This window comes from Anoplophora glabripennis, unplaced genomic scaffold (genome assembly GCF_000390285.2).
Source record: "Anoplophora glabripennis isolate ALB-LARVAE unplaced genomic scaffold, Agla_2.0 scaffold357, whole genome shotgun sequence".
Taxonomy (NCBI): domain Eukaryota; kingdom Metazoa; phylum Arthropoda; class Insecta; order Coleoptera; family Cerambycidae; genus Anoplophora; species Anoplophora glabripennis.
This window is the reverse complement of record NW_019416998.1, coordinates 520,383-528,361: the sequence shown is the minus strand read 5'-3', so window position 1 is coordinate 528,361 and position 7,979 is coordinate 520,383.

Genomic DNA, 7,979 nt, shown 5'->3' with positions numbered 1-7,979 from the left:
AATTCTATCTCAACAAATATAGTTCTTGCTGTAGTTTTTGAAGAAATTGGCATAATACGAGTATTCTACACATAATTTCATCTTCGGTATAGGGTAATTTTTTTATTTTTGTTTAACAGAATAACAGATTTTAATTTTCTAGGCGAATTCAAAAGAATCGGCATGAAATGAAACTACAAATAATAATCTCTTTTGTAAACTTGCTAAAAGGATATGAATACAGACCACATAATAACCAGATTTTTTTAGGTACTTGTGCATTCACGTAGTCCTAATGTAGTACTCGAACAAAACAATAATAACATGAAAAGGCTCATTATACTACATTTACTGCTTTACGTCAACACGCGAGAAAAGTTAAAGCTACTGTTTAGTCACGATATCGCGAAATATATGCGTGCTATTTTAATAAGCCTTTCTTTCCTTGATTTATATCTAACAGTGAGCATGTTTTTTTCGTGCTATTTATACTGGGAATTGTTAAATTATCTAATCTTAACCAACTAATCTAAATTAAGATTAAAGAACAAAACAAGTACACTGCTTTGCTAAATTAAAGAAATACCGATAACTTTAATCACAATTCCGATAAAAATAAACAGTTAAACATTTTAACATGCATACAAAATGTTATTTGAATAAAATATTCCCAACAAGCAATATAAATTGGATGTTAAGAAAGTCTCGTGTAAGTATATTACTTCCGATTCTTTTTCCATACACTTTACATGTCCCTCTTTAATCTTTTCGTGTTGCTGCTTCGAGAAGCAATTTCTTTGTCGTAAAATGAATGTATTTATGTTTTGACTTCATATTTTTTATAAGTTTCAGGGAAATAAGGACTGAAATTGTGTATTAAGATAAACCGGGAGATTTCTGAATTTTTACTTTCTCTGCTACGCACTAAAATTATTTAGGCCGCAAACGACTATTTGGAAGGATTGAAATTGAAAGGTTCGGATTCCTTAAACTTTTCTCTAAAAAAATAAATTGTTCTGCTTTTAGGGTGCCTTGAAGATAAAATAAGATGTAATTAAACATACCACTATCCAAAGTTACTGCGTTTAGCAGTTTACAAATATGCAGGGTGTTCCTTGCATGTTTCGTTGCGAAAATAATTTTTAGTATAACAGTGGCATGCGTACGAACACTGACTGACATGTATAAAGAAAAAAAGGTACGCCAATGGCGTTTTCCCAAATAAATTATATTTGAAATCCCCATTAAAATCGAAAGATAAGAGCTCTCTTGAGTTTCTGTTCTGCGATTCCCGTTTTTGAGTAACAAAATAAAATCCGTTGTATTGTCCGTAATTAATTAATGTAATTATTGAAGAATACAATTTTGCAATTAACCTAGTTAGCCTGGAACGTGTCACTTGCATTTCTGTCATTTGGATGGCCTCGCTGACGGTAATGCAGAGCAAACCAGACGTATTTATCAAAAGAGATATCCAAATTGTGCTTTGCCAGATAGTCGAACCTTTTCTAATATTCATCGTTGCCTTGTTGAAACTGGTAGTGTCCGAAAACGTACATCTGAAGGTAGACCTCGAAATGTAAGAACACCTAAAATTGAGGAAACGGTGCTGCACGAAATCGAAGAATATCGTCAAATGAGTTCGAGGAAGATCGCTAGATATTTAAATATTTGCCACCAAATTGTTTGGAGAATTTTCGTGGATTTTTTGTTATATCCTTGCCACATTTTAAGGGTACAGGCATTACTTCCTAGAGATTTTCCAAAGCGTGTGACCTTTTGTCAGTGGTATCTTCATAATATTGCGCAAAATCCGTAATTTGAATCACACGTTCTGTTCACGGTCGAAGCTAATTTTTCAAGAAATGCCATTCAAATTTTTCATAACAATAATTTGTGGGCGGATCAAAATCCACGTACCATAACGGAAACCCATTTCCAACACAATTGGTTCGGTCAACGTATGGGCACGTGACCACTTTATTGGACCATTCTTTCTATTGGGACGACGACTTCGGACAATCTTACCGCAATTTCCTTCACGAACAATTGCCTTTGCTGCTTGAGGATGTTCCGATAGCAATAATAATCCAAATGTGGTACATGCACGATGGTGCACCACATTTCAGTGTAATGGTTCGCATTTATTTACAAACTGTATATCCAAATCGTTGAGTTGGTCGCGGTGTACCTCAAGAATGGCCACCAAGGTCCCCCGACCTCAATAGCTTCGATTTCTTTTTATGGGGCCATCTTAAGACGTATTTATTTACAAACTGTTTATCCAAATCGTTGGATTGTCCGCCAAGGTCCCCCGACCTCAATAGCTTCGATTTCTTTTTATGGGGCCATCTTAAGACGCTAGTGTACACAAGTCCCATTAATACTGTACAGGAATTAAGAGAAAGAATAATTGCAGCATGTGATGAGAATAAAAAATACTCCGGGACTATTTCCACGAGTGCGCAATTCAATGAGGAGGAGGACGGAAGCATGCATATTAAGTGAGGAAAGCCATTTTCAACAATTTTTGTAATAATGGTTTGAAACTAGTTGTAATGTTATGTTAATGTTGTATGTTGTTAATTGTTGTTATTCATTACACGCAGGTGCCAACCTGTAATGTATTTAATTTTTGTTATTAAATTATTAATAATTCTGTAAGTTTTTTTACTCAAAGGCAAAAGGCAGGGCAAATACTAAAGAGAGCTCTTATCTTTCGAATTAAATGGGGATTTCAAAAATGATTTTATTTAGCATACCATTTTTTTCTTTATCGTTTATAAAGTAAACTATTATTAATTTCCCATGTAGAGTCACATCCTTCAATATTCGCATATCATTAAGTAACACCCTGTATAATTATAGAAAGCTTTGTGTAAAAAAAATATTTCTATTTTGACTCAGTATTTCACGTATAAAATAATTGAAACTTAGAATAAATTTACTAAAGCCGTTTTCAAAAACTTTTTAAAAATATTTGATTATGATGATAATAGAATAATTTTTCAGGTTTCAAATTGGAAAAGCAATACATTCACATATTCTGTTTTTAGAAGTCAGTGTTAGAATAATATGATATACCTACATCTGTTTTATTGGATTATTCATATAATTTTCAGTGTGAAATTACTGTCCTGAAAACATCTATATTTGATGCCATGCATCCAATGACCCATTTGTTCAGCAACTGGTCATAAAAATAATAATAAATACAACGGCTATTCTAGAATTCAGTTCAAGAGAATCACATTTTGAAAATGGATAGAAATGAGTTGTGCATTACTACAAAGCCGTAAGTATTTCAATTCCTTTCTGTCGCATAAGCCAGTGCCTTTGCCAACGTCTCGACATTTGTAAATGTGTTCTGATTTTAGCCTACTTCAACTTCAACTCAGTTGAAAGTCGGTGATTCTTTGCGATTTGCTGTAAGTGCAGATTTCTCATAGAAATCTACGTCTCTGTGAGATTTTCATTTATTTTTTTATTATTCACAAATAATTATTATAAATTATGAAGTAATGTATATGTTGGTATATAAATAACATTACATTAATCTAGTTGTATTACTTAGGTATTGTTAACAAATTTGTCTAAACAATATGTAAATGAAATTTGATATTTTTAATGTTACTTTTATATACAGATGAGAAGAGAGATGGTACTCTAGAACAGTGTTATCATCTCTAATTACGATTAAATTTCTTATACTAAAGGAGATTTTGCACATATTCAAAGTTATTGATGGTTGATAGCGCTACAATTTCGCTTTATTCATAGTTTAAGCGTAATTCCAAACTTATTTTTTTTAAGGGAATATCTTCAAAATGTATACAGACGTTTCAAAAACTAACCGGACAAGAAATGAAAGCCTGATAACTAAATTTGGTCTTGGTAAAAGTTTCTTAAATTTCGAAACATCCGTAATTATTTTCAATAAATTATCATTTATTTTCCAACTATTGTAATTTTTCTCGGTTTTAAGATCTTTTAAAATATCATCGCCTTAATTTGTTGTAATGTTAGTGTTTTATTTCTAAATCGCCCAAATTACTGTAGCTGGAAATGAAAAAAAAGTTACTACTTAGGTATGTTTTTTACAGCATATACAATGCACAAAGTAAGGAAATGATAATTTAAAACTTGTGTAAACTGAGAAAAATAATTGTTGAAAAAATCCTAACGGAAAACTTTTTAATGTCGTTTGATCGAAAAATCCTTCTACAATTTAACAAAGAACAGAATCACAAAATACCTAATTTTATAACCATAATATCCGAAGCATCAACCTAAGGAGGCGATAACCATGAATTTCAAAGTCATAGGTCGGTCTGTTACCTTTTGCCGACTTTTAGGACACCATGTATTTAGTTTTTGAAGATATTAATAAGAATGTATAAAATATGTACCTATTACTCTCTAGATACTCTTGTATTATTTTAGAATCATGCGAAATATATGGACTATTTAATGCGCAGAATTAGAATTAAATTAGCCCAAAAGCAATGAGCATACATTTTTTAAATATATGGCCTTATAACCAGCGTTCAAATAAAAACGTGGTCAAGTTGGTTCTGAAAATTTGGACGTAGGGCGTAGCGTATAGCAAATGAACTTAAACGTCATCTGTCAAAGCGCTATATCGCCGCTATCAATTTGAATATTTTCGTTTTAAAAAGCGTTTAAAATGGAGTTTTCTCAAGAACAAAAAGTGTTTATCATAGAGTCCTACTTTAGAAATGGACGCAAGATTGATTTATGGAATGTTTCATAGAATTTCAAAATCATTTTCCCGGCGTTGTTGAGTACAAAATTTTTCAAAGTGCAGTTCAGCGTTATGTTAATGTTTTTCGTGAGACGGGCAGTGTAACAAGAAAAGAAGGAAGCGGCCGACCTAAAAAGACTGAAGAATTAAAAGAAAATGTGCAACAAATAATGGAAAATGCGCCAAGAACTTCTGTACGTGTTTTATCACAAATGGTGGGAGTATCAGTCGGTACCTGCCACACAGTGTTAAAAAAAGATTTGCGTTTGTTCTCCTATCGTTTAACTTGTCAGCAAGAACTTCATGAAGTTGATTTTCCGCGACGGGCTGTATTTTGTGAATGGTTTTTAAACAACTACGGTGAACTTCATAATATCACCTTTTTTTCTGATGAAGCCTGGTTTCATTTAAGTGGTTACGTAAACTCACAGAATATGAGAATGTGGTCTTCTGAAAAACCAGATAACTTTTTTGTCGAGGGCCCTCTACACGCTCAAAAAATTGGAGTTTGGTGTGCTCTCAATCGAAGGAGGATTTATGGACCTATTTTTTTTAATGGTACTCTTACTGCGCAAAGGTATAGAGAAGAAATTATCGCTCCTTTTGTTAACCAGCTGGAAGAAAACGAAATTACAAACTTTTACTTTCAACAAGATGGCGCAAGGGCACATACGGCAGGCGAGACGATGAATATGTTGAGGGAAGTTTTCCAAAATCGACTAATAAGTCTCAATGCTGAACATGAATTTCCACCGAGGTCATGTGATATTACGCCGTGTGATTTCTTTTTGTGGCCTTACCTTAAAAACACTATTTTTGAACTGCCTATTCCTGATTTAAACCATCTGCAGGCTCGACTTATAGACAAGATTCGTGAAATTAACAATACCCCGAGCATCTTAGAAAATGTCTTTAATTCTTTGAGGAACAGGTGTGAAAAGTGCTTGGAACAAGGAGGGGGACACTTTCAGCAGCTGCTTTAATTTATTGTTATAACAAGGAGGGGGACACTTTCCGCAGCTCCTTTAATTGTTTGTTATAGTTATCACGATTATGCTTTAAAATAAAGTTATATAGTCATTAACGTTATTGAAACTGACAGCTGCTATACAGCTCGTTGAGAAATGAGGTTAAGTTGGTCGCTATAAGCTACTCCCTACGTCCAATGTGTCAAAACCAACTTCGACAACGTTTTTATTAGAACGCTCGTTATAAGCATTTGATTAAAATATTAGAAATCTCTTAGAAGTCGTTAATTCATTATTAAGTTGGACGCTCAAAATGAAGTTTTAAATGGGTGTTTCCTTCCGCGTTAATTCATGACGTCATTTAGTGCGATCGAGAAGATGAATTTCAAAGACAGGATAGGCGGACAGCATCAGCGTTGCATTTTAAATTTACGTAATTATTATGGATAGCCAAATTCATTTTATTTTGTTATGTGATAATCCAATAAAGATGTCATTTTTTAAAAAAAAATCCAAAAATCCAAATTCCTGAGTATCCAACCAAAAGATCACACTCGAACTCCTGGTTGGACTTGCGCTATGACGGTGGTTTCCTAAACATTTTTTTAGAGCAAAATGTCCTTAATAAAAGTTGTAAAGGATTAAATTCTTTACTTTTCTTTATACATTTTTTTTGTATGTCTAATACTTAACGAGCTACTGCGCATTATGTGACAAAAATTTGGCACGCCGTAAGGATGGTCAAATTTTTCAACAAACATGTTTTTACAACAAAATTACATTAATAAAAGTTGTAGAGAATCAAATTCCGAACCTTATAAATGTATTTATGTCTCAAATACTTAACGAGTTACTGGGCATTATATGACAAAAAAATTCGTTTACCACTGGTCTTGTAAACCTTTTTTTTTTAAATAACTTTAATAAAAGCTGGATTTTTTTTATTATCTCGACTACTTAACAAGTTACAGCGCATTTATTTACGTCAATTCACATGTACGCGAATATTGTCTATTATTATTTTGCAACATGTACCCATTGCCGTCACCCCTGGAAATACTATCAGATAAAAGAATAGCGACTACTTTTGCCTTGACTTCAACAACCTCGCCAACGCAACGGTCAAAAAATCTTTGCATATAAAGCAGGTATCCATTTCCAACCGATTGTCAATATTTGACTGCGCATGTGCGGCGTCAAACTGATTTCCAACCGATTTCAAATTTTGTGCTCTGCGAACAATTTAAAAATGCTGTGAATCGCGACTGAATGACCATAACCTATAAATATTTATTTATTTCAAATTTATGTTTTCGACATATTTTGAATAGGTTCATCGTCTGTTTGTCACGTCGCCGTCGCGTCGGTGTTATATTATAATTAAATGTATTAAAATGATTAATAGCGCTAGTCAAGAGTGCGCATAGTGCGTATGTCCGAAACCGAAAAGTTGGGACTCAGAGGATTATTTTGATGGTTGGAAACCAGTCCACAACTCATAAGTTTAGTTCTGCAAACATCATATTTTTAGTCAGGAGTAACGAATTATCGCTGTGCGAACGCTTTTGACCTATCACGCATGTGTCATGTAGTTGCTGATAGTTTCTGACTGCTGTACGAACAAAGCTAATATAACCAAACACTGCCAAACTAAAATGACTGAAACAGAAATGAATGAAAACTAAACATGAACTGAGGTAGCCTGTCAGCTAAAGTAACGTTCAGATAAACGTTAGTGCAATGGCACTGCAGTTGTACGTTGCATTGTACTTGTGTGGTATAAAAATATTATCTACTCTGTTTATATAAAGTTAGTGAATTAGTGTGTTATTTACTTATTGTATGTATTGTGGTGTTCTGTCAAAAATGATGTTGTCTGATTGGTCCTTGTATTTTTTGCGGACTCTATAAGCCGAGCTCTTTATTGGATTATGAGGCAAGGTAAGGGAATTGTAGACTTGGTCGCACTAAAGAACGTCAGATTTAATTCTCGATCACATTTTTTACTTAATTTTAAACATCTACTTAACTTATAGTATTAAAGAAATTAATATTTTTATCACTGTTGGTTGTTGACGGGTTATAGGCTAGAAATTTATGCAGTTCTAAAACAAATTAAATTAACATGCGAGTCTATTCAATATTTTTTAAACCCTTAAGGACGGTAGCTGTAATTACTATTTCCTAAAATGAAGACACTTGTGTAATTTATTTTTTAAAAAACAGATCATTTTCGAGTTATTACCTTTTTTGAAACCTATGTATAT